Source organism: Desmodus rotundus, chromosome X (assembly GCF_022682495.2).
Source record: "Desmodus rotundus isolate HL8 chromosome X, HLdesRot8A.1, whole genome shotgun sequence".
In the NCBI taxonomy this organism is placed as follows: domain Eukaryota; kingdom Metazoa; phylum Chordata; class Mammalia; order Chiroptera; family Phyllostomidae; genus Desmodus; species Desmodus rotundus.
The window spans coordinates 79,105,773-79,126,513 of record NC_071400.1 but is presented as its reverse complement, the minus strand read 5'-3'; the positions used below and the strand labels follow the sequence as shown (position 1 = coordinate 79,126,513).

Sequence of the window (20,741 nt, the reverse complement as noted above, 5' to 3'; positions counted from 1 at the left end):
CTTTGGCCAGGGCATATGTGGGGTAGAAAGGTGGTATTGCCATATTATGTAAAACCTGAGATGCGCATGGATGTCCAAGTGGAACCATCAGGGACATAACTCTGAGGCCCTGAAGCTCTTTATACACCCAGTGCTACAGGTTCATATTGGGGACTGGGTGTTTGGCACCCTTAGCTTAACAGGTACCAAGACATCATAGCCACAGAAAGAAGACATGTGTTCACCATGAACTATATTGTTTACCCACTCTAGGCACATTGACATGGTTATCAATTGGGAAAGGTGGGAACACTGCCCAAATCAAAGTTCCCAGATCCCAGGCCCGAGGCCCAACCTCACCAGGAGGCCTTTCTAAACACAGCGGTGTCCGTCCTGCTGTGCTGACTCACTCATGCACAGTAGGTGTTATTTACCCCCAGTGGGCACTGGTCATCTACCCACTGGTAGGATGAGACTGACACAATAATATCCGTGCTAAAGGTGTGCACGTAGCAAGAGAAACTATTACAAACCAGTATATGCCACCAAATTAGACAATCTGCAAGAAATGAATAAATTTTGAGAAACATACAACCTTCTGAAGCTGAATCAAGAAGAAACTGCAAAGCTGAACAAATGCCTTACAACTAAGGAAATCAAAGCAGTCATTAAAGAAAAAAACCAAAACCAAAAAACCTCCCAAAAAACAATAGCCCTGGACTGGATGGCTTCCCAGGTGAATTTTGCGCAACTGTGGCATCTGACCCCTTTCATTCCCCAAACTACACCCCAAAGACAGTGAATGAGCTTAAGGCAATTGCCGACCTGCAGAGAAGGGAAACAATAGGACACATCTACCTGGAAGTAAAAACTATTAGTGTCCAATGACAGAAATATCATACTGATTTTTGCCACAAGGAGTGCCCCTTTCCTACCTATAAGCCATGCCACGTATCCACAAAGGAACCCCACTGAGTAACTCAGCACACTCCAGCCTTCCACTCCTGCAGAAGCCCTACAGTGCAATGGACATCACAACTCCAGATCACATCCGTGCTTATTACGTCCGTTGATCAAAGAAGTCCTTTATTCCTAACTATGAAGGAACACAGGTTTGCGAAACGTAGGAGGAAGATAAAAGAAAAACAGACCATGAATACACAGAACTACTCCCGGGCAGGGAGAACCCAGATATAACACAGGAAACAAAAGAGAATTTTACTACTAATTGAAATTCATATTCTCAGAAATTTAAGGGAAGAAAATGGATTCATAAAACAAAAATGTCTACCGTAGAAAGGATTAGAGGACAGATAAAGTTCTTGTGAAAGACAGATACTATTGCAAAATTAAAAACATTAAATGTCAGGAGGTCAGAACAGACTCTCCCCACCTCACCCAGGCTGTGATGGAACCCGAAACACGTTGAGAGTGGATGACCCACTTGGACCCCCCCCCGGGAACCCCTTTTGCCACTCCACCCCAGCCCCTAGGTCTCCTCCTTGCACCCTCTCCCAGTCAGTAGCGAGAATTGGTCACTTTTTCCGTCTTCAGGTCCCACATTCCATTTTCCGGTTCCATCTCAGAGCTAACCACCAGCCGCCTGCTGCTGAACGCTGGAGCACCACCCCTCTGCGTCACCACTGACTCATCCAGCAGCCGCTCCAAGGCTAGACCACAGTTCCAGCTGCCGCTTCCAGGACATCTTGACTTTGGTGCCAGAAACCCGCATCCACGCTACTGGACATGGCGACCGCATTGGTGCCCTGGCATGTGCGCCAAAACTACCACGCCGAGTGTGAGGCCGCCATCAACAACCTGGTCAATCTGGAGCTGGACGCCTCCTACGTGTACATGTCCATGGCCTGCTACTTCGACCGTGAAGACGTGGCCTTGAAGCACTTCAGCCTGTTCTTCCTTCAGCAGTCAAACACAGAGAGGAAGCACGCGGAGAAGCTGTTGTGGCTGCAGAGCCAGCGTGGCGGCAACCCCCGTCTGCGCAACATCTCCAGGCCTGAGGGAGGAAACTGGGAGAGCAGCCTGAGGGTCTTGGAGTGCGCTTTGCACCTGGCCCAGAGAGTGCACCAGAGCCTGCTGAATCTGCAGCAGCTGGCCACCGAGAAGAAGGACGGCCGCGTCTGTAACTTCCTGGAGCGTCACTACCTGCATGAAAAAGTGATGTTCATCCAAGAGTTGGAGGACCATATCACCAACCTGCGCAAGCTGGAGACCCCAGAAGACAGCCTGGCAGACTCCCTGTTTGACAAGCTCACCCTGGGCGACAGCAAGAACTGAGCCAGGACTGCCTTCCCCTAGCCACGGGGTGACTTGCCCTGGTCACCCTTCTGAGCATGCCTATTGCCTTGTTGCCCTATAAAAAGTTCAGTTAAGTTTTTATGTTGGAGTTTTATTATTACTTCCCAGGTATTGGTTGCTAAATAATTAAAGGTGTTTCATTGGTTCGTCTGTGCAAATCCCTCACTGTTTCAGTTTTAAAATAAGTGTGCAGGCGTCTCTTCACTCACCCATGCCCCATCATGTGCAGCTTGGGATCTCCATGGATGGAGGGAGGGGATATCTCGTGGGACCCTGGATGGAAGGAGGTATTCCCTGCACCCTGGATGGACAGAGAGGGTATTCCCTTGGACACATGGAGGGAGGAGGTATTCCCTGGTCCCTGGATGGAGGTAGGGGGTGTCCCTGGATGCTGTATGGAGTGAGGTGGTATTCCCTGAACCTTGGGGATGGGGCTATTCTGTGGGACACTGGATGTGGGAGAGGCATTCAACAGCCTCTTCCTTCAAGTGGGCTGCCTTTGGCCTCGCCAACTCCACCAATTACTCCCTAATACACTTGATTCATGTCCTTCAAGGAATGGTAGGTTTTGTGTTTGCACTCAATCCCTGTTTTGTTGTTGTTGTGTGTGTAAACACTTACACACAAATAGGGGCAGGCACGCACACACACACACTATAAATTGCATTGCTGAATGGTTTTGAAATCAGCACTTTTCTGGCTGGACAAACCCAAGGGAAATATTACCAATGGAGAATCAAGTCATACAGCTGACAGGCAGGTCAATGAGCCTTTCCTCTTGAGTGGTTTGTCATGTAAGAAACCAGAACTTGAGAACTCCATCCACATAAGCACAAGCAAAGTGTTTATATTTGACCTAAAGAATGTGTCCCAACCCATCAATTGACACTGAAATAAATTAAGTTTAAAATCATTTTGGCAGAAAGCTACTAAATAATCAGATATTTCCTAGGAATTTGAAATTCCCGAAATGTGTTTAACTGACCTGGAATACTGAGGGGATTTTGTTTCTTTGTGTGTTTTTTGGTTTTGGGAAAATGGCAAAAGCCTTCAAGGAAATAAACCAAAAGGACATTGTTCACTCTTCAAGCAGGAGCAAAACCTGAAGAATGAAAAGCTCAGAAGGAAGGTCATATATGTGAATGGCACACAGAAAACACTACACAAAACCTCCTTTTGTAAGTAGTGTTTTTTGCTGAGCTTCAACATTGGCTAGTTGAGGTTATATTTTTATGAATGAGAAAATCAGCATATAAACCATTGAGAGTATGAGAAAAAGTTAAAAAACTAAAAATGAGAGGAAATTACTCATGCCAAATCATGAAGAAAAATGATTACATTAAAAACTTCTTCTATTAACACTCCAGGTCAATATTACAATAAGGCATAAAAAATTTTATAAGGATTATACTTTTACCCTAACTTTTTTGGAAAAACTTACAATTGCTTTTAGTGAAACAAAATATCTATAGCCGTAACCACGACAATTCTGGATCTGTAGGATAACTTACATAATTGCACCAAATATATTTTCCCTAAACAGAATTCTTATGGAGGAAAAGGTATGAGCACTTCTGGAGCATTTTCTTTATTTGTGACAATAGAAAGAAAAAATTTAAATATAATATTATTGAATACATGTGAATATTTTGAGGTAAATATACCACAGCACATTCTTATTATCAACTCATGAGCAACTCTCTTGATATTACATGTATATATATTCTGTTGGTGAACACAGGGAACTGAAACAGACTCTTGGGCCCATGAGATTCAAGTCACTGCCAGTTGCACTCAGTCAGCACAGAGCTGGACTTACAGTAGGTGCAGAATAGGTACTGATTAGACACATGGTATGTTCGTGTCATTCTAACTCGCTGTTCTTTATCTGTACTTGTTCTTGAGTTCACCTCTAACTGAACTACAACAGTATGGTGAGGGCCAGAGGGAAGGGGGTGGGGGTAGGTGGAGGTGGGCAAAGGGGGAAAGAGGAGGAAAATGTGTAATATTGTCAACAGTAAAGAAGTTTAAAAAAGAGAAACAGAGAAAAATTATTGGCAGCACTTTCAGGATTATCTCGATCTCTTTATAGGTCACCACAGCCACACAGATACAGTGAGCACCATTGCACCACTTTTGATTCAAGCTGAGTGTGATTGCTGCTCACTGGCCTGTCCAAGTGTACAAAACACAATTGTCCCATGTCCATGCATATAGTCACATTGACTGATTTCATCAGCTTCCTAAACTTTCCTCTTAAAATTTCCTTTTCAAATGATTGTGAAATAAAAAATACTTTAATAGAATGAAACTTCAGCCCCTCGAGTTATTGAAATTAGTGAGACCTTTAATGGTACTTCATGAAACCAGATAACTACATCAGAGTAGTGTATCACTTTGCTGTTCACAAGTTAATAAAAAAGACAACATGCACAGATAATACTGATTTTGGTTGTATCACTTTTCAGTGATGCTTTATTAAATGATTTTTATACGTATGCAAAACCACAGAGTAAGTCTCCAACTGGTGCTACTTATGATCGGCTTCCTTCTAAATATGTCATCAAGCCGTCTGCATGTATTAATTTTTTTGAAGGGATTACATACAACATTGAATAACACTTAGCTGCAAAAAATGCATATGTGAGGAGTTTGTAGGACAAGTGTTTATATTAGGACCTATAAAAATACCTGGCATATAATAGGTCCTCAATAGAAACAGATTGAATGAGTGAATGCATGAAAGCTCATCACTGACACTGAGTCAGAACTTACTGTCTAAGATCTGTTGTGTAACTATTAGTTCTCTAACATTTTCAAAGGGTGAAGGGAACCGAAAGTCAAAACAGAGTCTTCCCAAATTAGGGCACTAGAATTTTTATTTTTTGACTCTGCATTTATTATGAAAAATACTGTGATGGATGATCTTATATCTCAACTTGACTGGATCAGGGTATACCCAGATATTTAATCAAACATTATTCTGTATGTGCCTGTCAGGGTGTTTTTCCATGAGATGACTATTTCGAATAGTACACTGAGTAAAGCACATTGTGTTCCTTACCATTGGTGGGCCACATCTAATCAGTTGAAGGCCTGAATAGAACAAAAATGCTGAGCCAACTCTGAGCAAGAAGGAACTCCTCATTCTCAACTGCCTTTGACTGGGGAACACTGTTTCTTTCCCCTGCCTTCAGCTTCACTTCCTCAGTCCTGAACCTATTGGCCTTTGGACTGGACCTGCAACATCAGCTCTCCCGGGTCTCAAGCTCGTCAAATGCAGATTTGGGGATTTTGAGCTTTCATAACACATGAGCCAATTCTTTAGTTTACAGACAGATGGGTAGATAACATTCTATCAGTTCTGTTTCTCTGGAGAGCCCTAACTAATACCAATACAGTATAAACACTGGCCACAAACATTTCAAAGAAACCTCATGCTATATATAGTCTTATGTTCATATTATTTGAAAAATGATCTTCTCTTACGTTTTCTCATTATGTGTTTTTATTTCATTTGATACTGCTCATTAAAGAAAAACTGCAGGGAATACTTCTGTTTACACGTATGTATATTCCCTGCATGGAGTTTTGAGGTTCCCAGCCCATGCTTATCATTGATTTCCCTCAGAAAAGATAGTTTTGAAACCTTAGGTAGAAGACAAGTATAAGGATAAATTATTACATAATACTGGAACACAATGAGAAACATTCTACCAAATCAAGGTTTCTTCTATTTAAACAGATTCTTACAGTGAGTCCTACCATGAAATCTCCCAAAGAAATTTAGAAAATCTACAATTATACTAAGACTAAACACTGATGTAAGGAAATATAGATTAAAATTTTACATGGTTGAGAAAGTGATCATGTAGTTCCTTTTTCCTATCCAAAATGTGTATATTGGGATGGCCCCCCACGCCTCTTGACTGAGGGTGCTTTTAGTGCTACTTCCTTCTGAAGCAGCATCCTTCTGTCAGCCTTGCTTTTCCTCCTGTAGGCTGACAGAGGACAATGCAGCAGACACACACAAAACTACCATTTGCGCATGGCTAAAGACGTTGCTGATGATACATTTCACATCCATGAAGTAGGAATTGGGGATCTACACCAGGGGCTTCTTTCTTGTGTTTCCCCTTCTCCTCTTCTGGAGAGGGATGAAGGAGATCCTTAGCGAGAGGCACGTTGGCGTGGGGAGGTGGTCACCACCAGAAACGTGATCATGTACTTCTTTTCTATGTCTAATGTACGATTCTATCATTACAATCAACACATCAAGTAGACACCGTTATTACTCCATGTTTACATAACCACAAGCTGAATGCCTCTAAAGCTGATTACATCAGTGTACATTGTGATATTTGATCCTTAGGTTTCTTCCTAAACACTGATTGAGGGTGGGCTAGTTGGAGGAGGGCAAAGGGGGAAAATCGGGACAACTGTCATAGAATAACAATAAAATATGTAATAAAAATGAATTAGCATAAGCTTCCAGAGATAAATAGACAACTCGAAAAAGGTACAATAATCTAAACCATGGGAATAAAACTTTAAGTGACAGTAGGCATGTTATTCCTAACGATCGAATCATGTGAGAGCACGTATAATGTTCTGTCACTCTGTGTTGTGTCTTGAGAACAGAGCCACGTTCGATTCTTCTGTGTATCTCCACAACCAGTGTCCAACACATATTTGCAGTATCTGTTTGGTGGTTGAATTAATCATAAACAAATTAATTATAAATACTGAGGTTGGTCTTATGTCTTCCATTATAATATCCTTGAATGGTAAGAACATATCTTGTCTTTTTTATTTCCATATATATGTGTAATATCTTGTACGTAGGGACACTAAGGGGAAAAAGATGGCAGTTTTCTGATTGTTTGTGTTTTCATCTGCTTCTGCACTACAATACAAATCCCGTGGGAACAGACATAGTGTCTCTTTGCTGCTAGTATATGCCCAAACCCCAGACAAGTGCCTGGGCCTTTTTAAATAATGAAAATGAGAGTATTTTAGATAGTATTGGTTGAATGAACGAAAGGCTATTTGACATCAGTGGTATTCTCCACTACTGTGGCTCGTTCTCTAGAACTTAACAGAAAGCTTTAACAGAAAAGGCTTGCCTAGTGGCAGTGAGAGTACAAAGGAGGTTGGAGGGGATGAATACATGCACATGGTTAAGTGCTTTCTCTAAGAATGTACCTAAATCTTCTGTTTTCTCGCAGAGGAAAGTGAAGTATGTGCTTACTTAAGAGGAAGGAGACTGGAAAGCCGGGTGAAACGGCTGAAGGCCTCTAGGGGTCAGTGATGAGTCACCGACGCTCCACACTGGGGTGCACACAGGGCAGAAGGAATGTGTCTCCAGGACTGCGCTGGAAGATGAAGACAGGAGACAGAATAGAGCGAGTGAAGAACAAGTTCCAAAAGAGTGGAAGACGGAGAGGTGCCCGAGTCACTGAGGCCCTGGAGGCCCTGCTCTGCCGCCAGCGAAACGTGAAACTGACCACCAATGGGAGGAGAGAGCGGAGATCACTGGAGGAACAAGGTCTAGGAGGAGCTCAGTGGGGCTGTCGGAACTGTCGTCATGTGGTTGCGAAGTCATTCAAACACAGCTTGTGATATAAAATGTAACCAGTGACACCACAAAAGGGCTATGTTTAATGACACAATCACATTAGGGCAATATTCAAATTAGTTCCTCAGAGAAATCATGCTGCTGATTAACTCTAAACAGTGGCACTTGTATTCCAGAAGAACATTTTAAAGTGGCATACAGGGCAGATGCCCAGCACTGAGAGGCCCTGACATCCAGGCTGGCATGGAACTCGGAAAGTGTCATTGCCGCTGGCAACCCTGGGCCCCCCTCCAGCACCCCCGCCATTATGGCCTAGCCGTGACCCCGACCCCCAAGTCCCGCCCCGGTACCGGATGCTCCCTCCCGCGTCCCTCAACACTATTGAGTGGGTCGCTTCTTCCGGTCCCTCCTCAGAGCCAACCGCAGCACCTGAGGGCTGACACGTGATCACGCCTGCGTTGGCCCCGCTACCGGACATTCCTGGGTCCCGCAGCCTCCACAGCCCTCCCTCCCACAGACCATCCAGCAGTCCCGGCTTCTGTGCCGCCATTCTCTTGGTGCCCCGCGACTGTGCCTGAAGACACGGAGATGCTGCCCGGGCGCTCGTTTGTGCGCCAGAACTACGACCCTGAGTGTGAGGCCGCCGTCAACGACCACATCAGCGTCCACTTCCACGCCTGCTACGTGTACTCGTCCATCGCCTTCTACTTTGACCGTGAAGACGTGGCCCTGAAGCACTTCAGCCAGTTCTTCCTGCAGAGGTCCAACAAGGAGAAGGAGCGTGCAGAGAGGCTGATGCGGCTGCAGAACCTGCGCGGGGGCCGAATCCGCCTGCGGGACATCAGCAGTCCTCCCTGGGATGAATGGGACAGCGGCCTGAGGGCCATGAACTGCGCCTTGCACCTGGCCAAGAAAGTGAACGAGAGCCTGCTGCACCTGCACCTGCTGGCCACCGAGAAGGGGGACGGCCACCTGTGCCATTTCCTGGAGAGTCACTACCTGCAGCAACAGGTGATGTTCATCAAAGAGTTGGGGGACCACGTCACCCAGCTGCGCCAGATGGGCGCTCCGGAATCCGGCCTGGCAGAGTACCTGTTGGACAAGCTCACCCTGGGCGACCGCAAGAAGGACTGAGCCTGGACTGCCTTCCCGATAGGCACGGGGTGAGTTCCCCTGGTCACCGTGCTGAGCGTGCCTATTGCCACGTTGGCCTTGCAAACCGTTCACTTTCTGTGTTCCAGTTTTAGCATTTCTTCCAATAAAGTTATTGGTTCCTAAAAACATAAAGGTGTTTCATCGATTCGTGTGTGTAAAACCCGAATCTTCTAAGTAGGAAAACAGGTATGTAGGAGCCTCTCTTTCCAACCAGGAACCATCACTTGCAGGTCAGGATCTCCATGGATGGGAGGGGATATTCCCTGGGACCACGGATTGAGGGAGCAAGTGCTCTTTGGCATCTGGATGCAGGGAACCGCTATTTCGTGGGGCCCAGGATGAAGGGAAAGCTATTCCCTGGAACACAGGATGGAGGGAGGGAGGGTATTCCCCACTGCACTGATTGGAGTGGTGTTTCCTGGGCCCTGAATGGACGGCTGAGGTATTCCGTGGAACCCTGGATGGAGGCAGGGAGTATTCCCTGTATCCTGTATTGGGAGAGGGGTTATTCCCTAGACCTTGAATGGAGGGAACAGGTATGTCCTGGACCCTGGAAGAAGGTAGGTAGTATTGCCCAAACCCTGGATAGAGGGTCTGGGTATTCCCCTGAACCCTAGAGGACGGTGGGGCTCTTCTGTGGGACCCTGGATGGAGGAAGGGGGTGTTCCCTGCACCCAGGATGGATGGAGGGTGTATATTCTGGGCCCTGAATGGAGGGAGCAGTTATTCCTTGGGCACTGAATGCCAAGAGGAGGTATTCTCTGGACCCTGGATGGAGGGAGGGGGTATTTTCTGGATCCTGGATGGAGGGAGAAAGTATTTCCTGGGCCCTTTATGAAGGAGTGAGGGTCTTCCTGGGCCTTGAATGGAGGGAGGAGCATTCCGTGGGACTCAGGATTGAAGAAATATTACCTGGACCCTGGGTGGAGGGAGAGGGTATTCCCTGAATCCTGGAAGAGGCTGGTGCTATTCTGTGGGACACTGGATGGAGGATGGGGGTATTCACTGGACCCTGGGTAGAGGCCCTGGGTGTTCATTGAACCCTGGAGGAACGCGGGGCTATTTTGAGGGACCCTGGATGGAGGGAGGTCATAATATGTCATTCTGGATGAAAGGAGATTATATTCCCTAGAAGCCTGGATGAACAGAGCAGGTGTTCCCTGCAACCTGCATGGAGTGGGAGGGTTTACCTCGGTACCCTGGAAAATGCAGAATTTATCTTCTCCTTGGAAACCATGTGGTATATGGCAGGGGGTGGTCAGCTGGATGGTCTGGGGTAGTCAGGTGCATGGGTGAGGTATGTCCTGGACGCTGGATGGAGGGTAGTGGAATTCCGTGAACCCTGTATGAGGGAAGGGCATTGTGTGGGTCCTAGGATGGAGGGAGACAGTATTCCCTGGGTCCTGAATGGAGAGAGATGATATTCCCTAGACCCTACACGGAGAGAGGGGTTTTCCTTGGCCATGGATGAAGGGATGGCATCTTCCGAGAACTTTGATGGAGGGAGGTGGTATTCCCTGGGACATGAAAGGAAGGAGGAGTTTTCCCTGGACCCTGGATGGAGGTAGGGGTTATTTCCTGGACCCTGGAGGAGGGTGGGGGTATTAACTGAAACCCATATGCAGGAAATGAAAATTCCTGGACTGTGGATGGAGTGAGGGTATATTGGCTGAACCCAGGAGGAGGGTTGGGTGTACCCTGGGAGCCAGGTGGAAGGAGGGGTTAATCCCTGCACCCCGGAAGGAAGGTGGGGATTTTCTCTAGGCCCTGAATGGAGGGAGGAGGTATTCCTTGGACACTGGATCAGGGAGGGCCTATACCCAGGACTCTGGGTGGACAGCCTGGGTATTCATTGAAGTCTAGAAAAGTGTGGGGCTATTTTGAGGGACCCTGGATGGAGGGAGGGCATATTACATAGAACCTGGATGGAGAGGTGTTTACATTCACTAGGCCTTGAATGCACGGAGGAAGTATTTCTTGAATCCTGGATGGAGGGCTGGGATATTCCCAGGACCCCACATGGAAGACAGCGGTGTTTTCTGGGTCCTGAAGGAGGGAGTATGTATTCCCCGGACCCTGAATAGAGAGAGCCGGTGTTCCCTGTCCCCTGGATGGAGTGATAGGGTTTTTCATAGGATCCTGGAAAATGCAGAATTTATCTTCCCCTTAGAAACCATGTGGTATATGGCAGTGGGCGGTGAGGTGGATGGACTGAGGCCCTGGTGAAAACAGATGCATGTCCGTGTTGAAAATACAAAGCTTGGCCCTAAAATTATTGGTATGCTTGCCACTGGAGACACAATGAAGAGAGTGAGATTGGGCAAGAGTTAGAGGGTTCTTACACTTTCCCTGAAGGTTTTTAGTTCATTAAAGTACATTTCCTACACTATTTTTACCCTCCCCCTGTCTATTTTCCACCTATCATCTATGCTACTTATTCTCTGTACTTTGCCCCCCTCCCCCCCTCCCACTCCCTTATTGACAACCCTCATGTTCTAGTTGTTTGCCTAGTTTGCTCTCGTTTTTGTTTTATGTGTGGCTGTTAATAACTGTGAGTTTGCTGTCATTTTTACTGTTCCAATTTTTGATCTTCTTTTTCTTAGGTAACTCCCTTTAACATTTCATATAATAAGGGCTTGGTGATGATGAGCTTCTTTAACTTGACCTTATTTGAGCCAAAGAACTTATAAGTATGACCCATGGACATGAACTATGGGGTGGGGGGGGGAATGTGGGAGGGAGGGGGGTGGGCAGGATGGAGTAGAGTGGGGGGGGAAATGGGACAACTGTAATAGCATAATCAATAAATATATTTAAATTAAAAAAAAAGTAATGAAATGTTCATGTTTCTTGACAACAACTGGGTAGCAAGATACAAAACCCAGAAGTCATCTTGGCAGAGGACTGATGTGGACCCAGGCCCACAGGGTGCGTGTCTTGTGGCTGTAACAAACAGAACAAATTCACACGGACTACAGAAGTCCTGTGGACAAAAAGGGACGGCATGGCAGCTCTTTAAGTGAGAGACAAGACCTCGACCCCTGCCTGGGCAGGCTTTTATTGATTTTCTGGGTACATTACATGGAGGAAGGTCCTCATTTACTAGGCACAGTTCGCTGTAGGTGATTGCCTTTTGAGAAAACAAAGGTAAGAGTGTGGCTAACTACTTCAAAGAGAAGGAAGTTGCAGATCTAGGAGGAAAGTGGTAGAAATGGTTACATACAATACTTGGGAGTTTTAACACAGATTTTAGGAAGTGACTTTAAAGATTGCAGTAAACATTTGGTGCCTCAATTCAGGGTGAGGGAGTTTTAGCAAAAGGAAGCCTCATAGCAGCCTAGGTACAACACAGGCCTGATTCCCCACAGAAGGACCTATCTGTGCATGGGCCTCCTGTGTGCCCACTCATTCCTCACTGCATTGTCTGAGTCAGGGGCTGGGCTACATTCCCGACGCCACCCGTAACAGTTCCTTGTAGAGTACCACGTTCACAAGCTTACCCTGAGCATCTGCCATGATAGCTGAGCCTTAGGCTCGCTTCCACAGAGACATGGGAATGACTTCCCAAGGTCCCCATGGTGGACATGCATATTATTCTTACAAAACATCCAAATATAGTTTCTTGCTTTGGTTGTCCTCTTTCTTCCATTAGCACAACATGGTACCCCAAACCCCAAATTATCTTCATTGGACTGAATAGTACAAGGTCAAGGCTGAAGGTCAAATTTCTGATGCTGAACATGAAGTAGCGTAAATTACCCTGCACATAATCAGTGACACACTGCTTTATGGAATCTAGAGGGCGGGGAAGTTCTGAAGCTGGAGTCAACTTAAGAGATCTTGTAGCTGGTCCAGGTGAAAGGCAATGGGGCTTGAACTATTGAGGTGACTGAGAGAATGAAGAGATGTGGGCAAATTCCACACAGATTGGATGAGCTGATAAGTTCTGCTTACAGACCAGAGGTGAAGAGTTAGACATGAGGATAAAAACCTAGGTTCTGCAGATTAGAATTGGATACCTGGGTTAAAGGTAGCGCAGTTTATTAATTTACAGAGCTTTGGCCAGGGCATATGTGGGGTAGAAAGGTGGTATTGCCATATTATGTAAAACCTGAGATGCACATTGGATGTCCAAGTGGAACCATCAGGGACATAACTCTGAGGCCCAGAAGCTCTTCATAGACCCAGCGCTCCAGGTTTGTATCGGAGGCTGGGTGTTTGGCACCTGTGGCTTAGCAAGTAGCAACACTTCATACCCACAGAAACAAAACGTGTTCAGCATAAACTATATTGTCTACCCACTCTAGGCACACTGACATGCTTATCAATTAGGAAAGGTGGGAACACTCCCCAAATCAAAGTTCCCAGATCCCAGGCCCGAGGCCCAACCTCACCTTGAGGCCTTTGTAAACACAGCGGTGTCCGTCCTGCTGTGCTGACTCATTCATGCACAGTGGGTGTTATTTACCCCCAGTGGGCACTGTTCATCCACCCACTGGTAGGATGAGACTGATACCATAATATCTGGGTTTAAGGTGTGAACGTAGCAAGAGAAACTATTACAAACCAGTATATTCCACCAAATTAGACGATCTGGAAGAAAGGAATAAATTTTGGGAAACATACAATCTTCCGAAGCTGAATCAAGAAGAAATTGCAAAGCTGAGCACATGCCTTACAACTGAGGACATCAAAGCAGTCATTAAAGAAAAAAACCCAAAAACAAAAAAAACCTCCCAACGAACAAAAGCCCTGGACTGGATGGCTTCCCAGGTGAATTTTGCGCAACTGTGGCATCTGACCCCTTTCTTTCCCCAAACTACACCCCAAAGACAGTAAATGAGCTTCACACAATTGCAGACCTGCAAAGAAGGGAAACAATAGGACACATCTACCTAGAAGTAAAAACCATTAGTCCCCCAATGTCAGAAATGTCATATTTATTTTGGCCACAAGGAGTGCCCCTTTCCTACCTATAAGCCATGCCACGTATCCACAAAGGAACCCCACTGAGTAACTCAGCACACTCCAGCCTTCCACTCCTGCAGAAGCCCTACAGTGCAATGGACATCACAACTCCAGATCACATCCGTGCTTATTACGTCCGTTGATCAAAGAAGTCCTTTATTCCTAACTATGAAGGAACACAGGTTTGCGAAACGTAGGAGGAAGATAAAAGAAAAACAGACCATGAATACACAGAACTACTCCCGGGCAGGGAGAACCCAGATATAACACAGGAAACAAAAGAGAATTTTACTACTAATTGAAATTCATATTCTCAGAAATTTAAGGGAAGAAAATGGATTCATAAAACAAAAATGTCTACCGTAGAAAGGATTAGAGGACAGATAAAGTTCTTGTGAAAGACAGATACTATTGCAAAATTAAAAACATTAAATGTCAGGAGGTCAGAACAGACTCTCCCCACCTCACCCAGGCTGTGATGGAACCCGAAACACGTTGAGAGTGGATGACCCACTTGGACCCCCCCCCGGGAACCCCTTTTGCCACTCCACCCCAGCCCCTAGGTCTCCTCCTTGCACCCTCTCCCAGTCAGTAGCGAGAATTGGTCACTTTTTCCGTCTTCAGGTCCCACATTCCATTTTCCGGTTCCATCTCAGAGCTAACCACCAGCCGCCTGCTGCTGAACGCTGGAGCACCACCCCTCTGCGTCACCACTGACTCATCCAGCAGCCGCTCCAAGGCTAGACCACAGTTCCAGCTGCCGCTTCCAGGACATCTTGACTTTGGTGCCAGAAACCCGCATCCACGCTACTGGACATGGCGACCGCATTGGTGCCCTGGCATGTGCGCCAAAACTACCACGCCGAGTGTGAGGCCGCCATCAACAACCTGGTCAATCTGGAGCTGGACGCCTCCTACGTGTACATGTCCATGGCCTGCTACTTCGACCGTGAAGACGTGGCCTTGAAGCACTTCAGCCTGTTCTTCCTTCAGCAGTCAAACACAGAGAGGAAGCACGCGGAGAAGCTGTTGTGGCTGCAGAGCCAGCGTGGCGGCAACCCCCGTCTGCGCAACATCTCCAGGCCTGAGGGAGGAAACTGGGAGAGCAGCCTGAGGGTCTTGGAGTGCGCTTTGCACCTGGCCCAGAGAGTGCACCAGAGCCTGCTGAATCTGCAGCAGCTGGCCACCGAGAAGAAGGACGGCCGCGTCTGTAACTTCCTGGAGCGTCACTACCTGCATGAAAAAGTGATGTTCATCCAAGAGTTGGAGGACCATATCACCAACCTGCGCAAGCTGGAGACCCCAGAAGACAGCCTGGCAGACTCCCTGTTTGACAAGCTCACCCTGGGCGACAGCAAGAACTGAGCCAGGACTGCCTTCCCCTAGCCACGGGGTGACTTGCCCTGGTCACCCTTCTGAGCATGCCTATTGCCTTGTTGCCCTATAAAAAGTTCAGTTAAGTTTTTATGTTGGAGTTTTATTATTACTTCCCAGGTATTGGTTGCTAAATAATTAAAGGTGTTTCATTGGTTCGTCTGTGCAAATCCCTCACTGTTTCAGTTTTAAAATAAGTGTGCAGGCGTCTCTTCACTCACCCATGCCCCATCATGTGCAGCTTGGGATCTCCATGGATGGAGGGAGGGGATATCTCGTGGGACCCTGGATGGAAGGAGGTATTCCCTGCACCCTGGATGGACAGAGAGGGTATTCCCTTGGACACATGGAGGGAGGAGGTATTCCCTGGTCCCTGGATGGAGGTAGGGGGTGTCCCTGGATGCTGTATGGAGTGAGGTGGTATTCCCTGAACCTTGGGGATGGGGCTATTCTGTGGGACACTGGATGTGGGAGAGGCATTCAACAGCCTCTTCCTTCAAGTGGGCTGCCTTTGGCCTCGCCAACTCCACCAATTACTCCCTAATACACTTGATTCATGTCCTTCAAGGAATGGTAGGTTTTGTGTTTGCACTCAATCCCTGTTTTGTTGTTGTTGTGTGTGTAAACACTTACACACAAATAGGGGCAGGCACGCACACACACACACTATAAATTGCATTGCTGAATGGTTTTGAAATCAGCACTTTTCTGGCTGGACAAACCCAAGGGAAATATTACCAATGGAGAATCAAGTCATACAGCTGACAGGCAGGTCAATGAGCCTTTCCTCTTGAGTGGTTTGTCATGTAAGAAACCAGAACTTGAGAACTCCATCCACATAAGCACAAGCAAAGTGTTTATATTTGACCTAAAGAATGTGTCCCAACCCATCAATTGACACTGAAATAAATTAAGTTTAAAATCATTTTGGCAGAAAGCTACTAAATAATCAGATATTTCCTAGGAATTTGAAATTCCCGAAATGTGTTTAACTGACCTGGAATACTGAGGGGATTTTGTTTCTTTGTGTGTTTTTTGGTTTTGGGAAAATGGCAAAAGCCTTCAAGGAAATAAACCAAAAGGACATTGTTCACTCTTCAAGCAGGAGCAAAACCTGAAGAATGAAAAGCTCAGAAGGAAGGTCATATATGTGAATGGCACACAGAAAACACTACACAAAACCTCCTTTTGTAAGTAGTGTTTTTTGCTGAGCTTCAACATTGGCTAGTTGAGGTTATATTTTTATGAATGAGAAAATCAGCATATAAACCATTGAGAGTATGAGAAAAAGTTAAAAAACTAAAAATGAGAGGAAATTACTCATGCCAAATCATGAAGAAAAATGATTACATTAAAAACTTCTTCTATTAACACTCCAGGTCAATATTACAATAAGGCATAAAAAATTTTATAAGGATTATACTTTTACCCTAACTTTTTTGGAAAAACTTACAATTGCTTTTAGTGAAACAAAATATCTATAGCCGTAACCACGACAATTCTGGATCTGTAGGATAACTTACATAATTGCACCAAATATATTTTCCCTAAACAGAATTCTTATGGAGGAAAAGGTATGAGCACTTCTGGAGCATTTTCTTTATTTGTGACAATAGAAAGAAAAAATTTAAATATAATATTATTGAATACATGTGAATATTTTGAGGTAAATATACCACAGCACATTCTTATTATCAACTCATGAGCAACTCTCTTGATATTACATGTATATATATTCTGTTGGTGAACACAGGGAACTGAAACAGACTCTTGGGCCCATGAGATTCAAGTCACTGCCAGTTGCACTCAGTCAGCACAGAGCTGGACTTACAGTAGGTGCAGAATAGGTACTGATTAGACACATGGTATGTTCGTGTCATTCTAACTCGCTGTTCTTTATCTGTACTTGTTCTTGAGTTCACCTCTAACTGAACTACAACAGTATGGTGAGGGCCAGAGGGAAGGGGGTGGGGGTAGGTGGAGGTGGGCAAAGGGGGAAAGAGGAGGAAAATGTGTAATATTGTCAACAGTAAAGAAGTTTAAAAAAGAGAAACAGAGAAAAATTATTGGCAGCACTTTCAGGATTATCTCGATCTCTTTATAGGTCACCACAGCCACACAGATACAGTGAGCACCATTGCACCACTTTTGATTCAAGCTGAGTGTGATTGCTGCTCACTGGCCTGTCCAAGTGTACAAAACACAATTGTCCCATGTCCATGCATATAGTCACATTGACTGATTTCATCAGCTTCCTAAACTTTCCTCTTAAAATTTCCTTTTCAAATGATTGTGAAATAAAAAATACTTTAATAGAATGAAACTTCAGCCCCTCGAGTTATTGAAATTAGTGAGACCTTTAATGGTACTTCATGAAACCAGATAACTACATCAGAGTAGTGTATCACTTTGCTGTTCACAAGTTAATAAAAAAGACAACATGCACAGATAATACTGATTTTGGTTGTATCACTTTTCAGTGATGCTTTATTAAATGATTTTTATACGTATGCAAAACCACAGAGTAAGTCTCCAACTGGTGCTACTTATGATCGGCTTCCTTCTAAATATGTCATCAAGCCGTCTGCATGTATTAATTTTTTTGAAGGGATTACATACAACATTGAATAACACTTAGCTGCAAAAAATGCATATGTGAGGAGTTTGTAGGACAAGTGTTTATATTAGGACCTATAAAAATACCTGGCATATAATAGGTCCTCAATAGAAACAGATTGAATGAGTGAATGCATGAAAGCTCATCACTGACACTGAGTCAGAACTTACTGTCTAAGATCTGTTGTGTAACTATTAGTTCTCTAACATTTTCAAAGGGTGAAGGGAACCGAAAGTCAAAACAGAGTCTTCCCAAATTAGGGCACTAGAATTTTTATTTTTTGACTCTGCATTTATTATGAAAAATACTGTGATGGATGATCTTATATCTCAACTTGACTGGATCAGGGTATACCCAGATATTTAATCAAACATTATTCTGTATGTGCCTGTCAGGGTGTTTTTCCATGAGATGACTATTTCGAATAGTACACTGAGTAAAGCACATTGTGTTCCTTACCATTGGTGGGCCACATCTAATCAGTTGAAGGCCTGAATAGAACAAAAATGCTGAGCCAACTCTGAGCAAGAAGGAACTCCTCATTCTCAACTGCCTTTGACTGGGGAACACTGTTTCTTTCCCCTGCCTTCAGCTTCACTTCCTCAGTCCTGAACCTATTGGCCTTTGGACTGGACCTGCAACATCAGCTCTCCCGGGTCTCAAGCTCGTCAAATGCAGATTTGGGGATTTTGAGCTTTCATAACACATGAGCCAATTCTTTAGTTTACAGACAGATGGGTAGATAACATTCTATCAGTTCTGTTTCTCTGGAGAGCCCTAACTAATACCAATACAGTATAAACACTGGCCACAAACATTTCAAAGAAACCTCATGCTATATATAGTCTTATGTTCATATTATTTGAAAAATGATCTTCTCTTACGTTTTCTCATTATGTGTTTTTATTTCATTTGATACTGCTCATTAAAGAAAAACTGCAGGGAATACTTCTGTTTACACGTATGTATATTCCCTGCATGGAGTTTTGAGGTTCCCAGCCCATGCTTATCATTGATTTCCCTCAGAAAAGATAGTTTTGAAACCTTAGGTAGAAGACAAGTATAAGGATAAATTATTACATAATACTGGAACACAATGAGAAACATTCTACCAAATCAAGGTTTCTTCTATTTAAACAGATTCTTACAGTGAGTCCTACCATGAAATCTCCCAAAGAAATTTAGAAAATCTACAATTATACTAAGACTAAACACTGATGTAAGGAAATATAGATTAAAATTTTACATGGTTGAGAAAGTGATCATGTAGTTCCTTTTTCCTATCCAAAATGTGTATATTGGGATGGCCCCCCACGCCTCTTGACTGAGGGTGCTTTTAGTGCTACTTCCTTCTGAAGCAGCATCCTTCTGTCAGCCTTGCTTTTCCTCCTGTAGGCTGACAGAGGACAATGCAGCAGACACACACAAAACTACCATTTGCGCATGGCTAAAGACGTTGCTGATGATACATTTCACATCCATGAAGTAGGAATTGGGGATCTACACCAGGGGCTTCTTTCTTGTGTTTCCCCTTCTCCTCTTCTGGAGAGGGATGAAGGAGATCCTTAGCGAGAGGCACGTTGGCGTGGGGAGGTGGTCACCACCAGAAACGTGATCATGTACTTCTTTTCTATGTCTAATGTACGATTCTATCATTACAATCAACACATCAAGTAGACACCGTTATTACTCCATGTTTACATAACCACAAGCTGAATGCCTCTAAAGCTGATTACATCAGTGTACATTGTGATATTTGATCCTTAGGTTTCTTCCTAAACACTGATTGAGGGTGGGCTAGTTGGAGGAGGGCAAAGGGGGAAAATCGGGACAACTGTCATAGAATAACAATAAAATATGTAATAAAAATGAATTAGCATAAGCTTCCAGAGATAAATAGACAACTCGAAAAAGGTACAATAATCTAAACCATGGGAATAAAACTTTAAGTGACAGTAGGCATGTTATTCCTAACGATCGAATCATGTGAGAGCACGTATAATGTTCTGTCACTCTGTGTTGTGTCTTGAGAACAGAGCCACGTTCGATTCTTCTGTGTATCTCCACAACCAGTGTCCAACACATATTTGCAGTATCTGTTTGGTGGTTGAATTAATCATAAACAAATTAATTATAAATACTGAGGTTGGTCTTATGTCTTCCATTATAATATCCTTGAATGGTAAGAACATATCTTGTCTTTTTTATTTCCATATATATGTGTAATATCTTGTACGTAGGGACACTAAGGGGAAAAAGATGGCAGTTTTCTGATTGTTTGTGTTTTCATCTGCTTCTGCACTACAATACAAATCCCGTGGGAACAGACATAGTGTCTCTTTGCTGCTAGTATATGCCCAAACCCCAGACAAGTGCCTGGGCCTTTTTAAATAATGAAAATGAGAGTATTTTAGATAGTATTGGTTGAATGAACGAAAGGCTATTTGACATCAGTGGTATTCTCCACTACTGTGGCTCGTTCTCTAGAACTTAACAGAAAGCTTTAACAGAAAAGGCTTGCCTAGTGGCAGTGAGAGTACAAAGGAGGTTGGAGGGGATGAATACATGCACATGGTTAAGTGCTTTCTCTAAGAATGTACCTAAATCTTCTGTTTTCTCGCAGAGGAAAGTGAAGTATGTGCTTACTTAAGAGGAAGGAGACTGGAAAGCCGGGTGAAACGGCTGAAGGCCTCTAGGGGTCAGTGATGAGTCACCGACGCTCCACACTGGGGTGCACACAGGGCAGAAGGAATG

At 44.6% G+C, this 20,741-nt stretch overlaps 3 pseudogenes; all 3 read left to right on the top strand.

The window, feature by feature from the left end:
- Positions 1–1,725: 1,725 nt before the first annotated feature.
- Positions 1,726–2,274, top strand: LOC128779947 (ferritin heavy chain pseudogene; annotated as a pseudogene).
- Positions 2,275–8,461: 6,187 nt separating this feature from the next.
- Positions 8,462–9,173, top strand: LOC128779946 (ferritin heavy chain pseudogene; annotated as a pseudogene).
- A 5,639-nt stretch (positions 9,174–14,812) lies between these two features.
- LOC128779945 (ferritin heavy chain pseudogene) lies at positions 14,813–15,361 on the top strand (annotated as a pseudogene).
- Positions 15,362–20,741: the final 5,380 nt, after the last annotated feature.